General features: G+C 32.8%; 1 long non-coding RNA gene across 1 annotated transcript; it reads right to left on the bottom strand.

Annotated features, from left to right (window-relative positions):
• Positions 1-916: 916 nt before the first annotated feature.
• LOC149222256 (uncharacterized) lies at positions 917-3600 on the bottom strand. Its single transcript, XR_016248890.1, has 3 exons — positions 3549-3600; positions 1148-1418; positions 917-1055 (listed from the first exon to the last, which is right to left on the bottom strand). It is a non-coding gene; the product is annotated as an uncharacterized LOC149222256 (long non-coding RNA).
• Between the last annotated feature and the right edge of the window lie 569 nt (positions 3601-4169).

Below are 4169 nucleotides of genomic sequence, written 5' to 3'. Positions count from 1 at the left end.
ATAATATTGTACAGTTGATTGAAGACCTGGAATAACATAATTTTTAGAGAGAATATACATTAAGAATATTTTTATGTCTCTTATAAAAAGAATAAACACATCACCTTAATGCTTCAATTTTAGCAGTAGCATCATCTGTAATGAAGGCTTTAACATGCCAATCTGGTTGCTCTTTCTTCCCAATGGCAAAGAGAGTTGACATCCATTTACAAATATCAACTATAGTATTGCGTGATGATATCACCCAAGCTACTGGAACCCCATTGTGATGTTTGTCGAAGACCATTAAAGTGTAAATTTGATACTACATTACAAACAAAGTACATAATTATATTTATATAAGATAGAAGCATTAAAATGGTGTTGAATAAATGAATTAGATTTAGGGTAATTTTGTACTCACCCCGTACTTATTTGTACCAAATGTTGAATCCATTGAGATTATATTGTTGTGAGAATATTTTAGCATCATTGAACGCATCCACTTTGTCTGTATGCCTATGATAAAAGGGATGTTTTCAGCAAGATCTTGTTTCTGGTAGAAGAAAAAGCTCTCAGCGTGTTCCTTATACCAACATTCTACACTGATTGGATCACTTTGATCTTTAACATACTCTAGCCTTATGGTATCATTGTAAATGTTTAATATATCTTGTCTTGTCATGTATGTATCTCGAGAGGTCCCTGTGTATAACTCACCGAATCCATCCTTCACATCAGAGATGAACTTATCCCATATCATTGTAACATTAAAACCTCTTTGGATTAAATGTTGGACAATAGATCGCATATCCCTTGTTAAATGTGGTGCATAATTGAATCTCATAGGCCTACCGATTGCATCTTCTCCATGACAAACAACATTGGATTTATCAATATGCCTACATGCAATATATATTATTACAGCATCATCTGGTCTAAGTTGAAGTCGCCGCACAATGAAGTGACATTGGCAACCAACTTTAATACTTTCACGTTGATTGTGTTTTTTGTTTTGATCTGAGGATGCACTCATAATTCTGTTGTTGCACTTCGGACCATATGCACACCAATAACTATATATAAAACATTTACAACAAATTAGATATAAAATTTATGCATATTGAAAATAATTATACATATATTGAAAAAAGATATAAAGACTCACATCATGTACTCCAGATATGTTGAAAAATATGTTTGTCCGATATCCTCTGCTTTTTTACTTCGTTGAGAAGCAAGAAGAAATTGAGTGGGTGCCCGTTCACTCGATTCCTCTCCTCTTATAAAATCATCAAGTCGACAATATGGAATAATTGCAACTTGGTCCCCATTAATCTCTGTCCATGTTAAATCTTCTGCTGAAAATTCAATCATATCCTCCGGGTCTTCAACTTCCAACTCATTAATCCTCTCCCACTTCTTCATTCTTCAAATACCTATAAAAATTGCATCGAAAATAATTTGGTTTGAGTAGATATTATGGTCTTGATTAATGCATATCACTAAGAATAGCAATCACATTTTTAGGTAGCTATTTTATACTTTTCAGGTAAACCACTTTGGTAAAGGTAATATTTGGGTCATTCATCAACTTATAGATTTCATACAAATTTAGACTAACCATGTATGACATATGATGTCTTTGTGGAGGTGGTGTCACCATGTTGGTCTCATGGTACAACTTGTGATGAGTGGTTGAGGTGGAAGGGGTCGAAGGGAAATACAATTATAGATTAGTTGGGTTTTATGTTTTTTTAAATCTTAATAAAATGAGATATGCTAAAGTAGTGTCTATTGTTATTGATTATGAATTGATATCTATTATTTACTAGTCATCTAATTTATATGGTTGCAATAGTTTCATTGAACTTTTCTAATCAAACATATTGTTTTTCAAAAACACAAGCTTTGGAAGTAATTTTTTTTTACTTTGATATATATTGATATAAACTTTGCGGCTAGTTGTAAGAATTAGAATCCTACTTTTGTCAGTACATTTGATGAACTCGGTAGGTTATTTATTTATTCAATATGTGTGTGCTTTTATTAAAATGTGTTAGTTGTATTTTTTTCTCCACTTATAAATAAATGTTAAGAACATTGATTTGGCTCCTAAGACATAAAACTTAATAAACCATAACTGGTTCTATATCATTTGGTAACAAATTTCAAAATCTCAATGACAAATACGTGAATTATTTCCATTTTAGTATAACAAAATTTCCATTTAGATATTAACAAGAGTATTTTCGGAACATATTTCAATTTGTACAAAATAAATTATTTTATGGCCCCTGTGGGGAAATTTAGTTTGTTCAAGTTATGATTGCTTTTATGTGTCTTCCTTCACTTATGGTGTGAAAAAGTAAGCTCAAATAAACTATGAACAAAAGCTCTTGAAACTTGATGCCCTTTGTTCAAAGTCCCACTCCTAATGAAGTAAAAATGCTTTGGTTAGTAAAAAAATATGTGTGGATTATGGACCACTTAAGTTATGTGACTTGTGAAAAATAAAAAAACAAATTAAAAACGATGTCACACTTCGTTTCTCTTAAGAGGCTAGCTATAAACTTTCATTCACAAATATGTAGTGTTCAATTAAAAAAACAAAATTATATCTTGAATAAGTAAAAACTTACATTACTTAGGGTTATTGGTTTAGCTTACATCATTATGGGTAGATAAAATTTGGATACTAAAAAAATAATTTATTGATAGTCCACCAAAAAAATCTATTACTCTACATATATTTGTAAGTCATTAACTTATAACTTTATCTCCTTATATTATTATTATAAATATACTTCATATATAATGAAAGCACAAAAACTTGGAATACTTCAACAGATTTCGTTAATTTCGTGCATCGTAGAATATAATTTAGAAACAAGTCTTTTACCTGCCCTCCTCAGGAATCACTCAAACCCAGAATAAAAGCAAAACCGAAGAAATCCACCCGCATACAGGTTCTACTCGCTTCATACAAGACCAAAAAAAAAGACAGCATTGAAGACAACCAGATACACGGACCCATCACTCATAAACAGAAATTCTAAAGCAGCAGTACACCATAGAAAACAAACAAGAATCCATTTAACAGGAATATAGCAAAAGCAAATAACCAGTGAAAAAGTAAAAGGACCAAAGCAAAATAAAATAAAAAAACACAAAATCTAATTGCAACCCCAGTTCACAATTTTGTGCCCAGATTCCAATTGCAGTCACGTTTAAATAGATAACTACCATGCAACGGCTAGCGATATGAAGCTTCCGATATGAAGCTAGCGATATGAAGCAATAATTTCGCTAAATCTGCCTCCGTTGTCTTCAACCACATTTTGAACCATCAAAATGTAGTAATTGCAGCGATAATGTGTTCACGCGTCTTTGCCCTTACTCTAACCAATTTTACCAATGGACAAAAATGTTGGAATACGGTGTAAGTGGGTCGAATAATTTCAAGTGTAGATTCATGTATAAACCCTGAAATTATAAATCGTGCATCGTAGATTCATCATGGAAAAAAACAAATTGAAAAGGCATCCATGCTAACAGAATAAACTTACCTGTTTCAAAACGCAGACGCAGACGCAGAAATGGACCCTGGTTTCAAAACGCAGACGCAGAAATGGATGCCGAAATGGATACCATGATTTCGCCCTTTCGCTGTTTTTTAAATGGGAAATTCAACCCTCGGACGGCGGGAAATTTATAACGTGGTAGATACGCGGCGCCGGAAATCTCAATGGTATTCGCAGCAAAGCCGGAAATCTCGGAAAGCCGGAAATCTCGGTTGTTTACGCAGCATTGCATTTACGCCATGGGGGATGGGTATGGCATGGTGGTGCATACGAATCCCATGCTATAGACATAAGATGGAGTGGGCATTAATGGCCCAATAGCATGGGATCTATTGGTTGCCTATTTCATCACTTGAATTGACTCAGCTGCACTGGTACACTAACTAAACCGTAAAACTCGGTACGAATATATTAATGCGAGTTATGACCTACAGGTATACATAGTACAGAGGTATTAATAATGAGGTATTAATAATGAACTATGAAGTGTAGGTATAATGGTTTTTTTTTTTAATTTTTATAAAAATTGTTATTTAATGTATAATTATTAATGAGAAAAAATTAAATGAACAATCACTAATTGTATAGCTAGCATTTTTTGCTGCT

The sequence above is a fragment of the Pinus tabuliformis genome, chromosome Q (genome assembly GCF_031772625.1).
Source record: "Pinus tabuliformis cultivar Carrire ecotype Pingquan chromosome Q, CPIR1, whole genome shotgun sequence".
In the NCBI taxonomy this organism is placed as follows: Eukaryota; Viridiplantae; Streptophyta; class Pinopsida; order Pinales; family Pinaceae; genus Pinus; species Pinus tabuliformis.
Note: the sequence above shows the minus strand (reverse complement) of the source record. Positions and strands in the feature narration are given on the sequence as shown.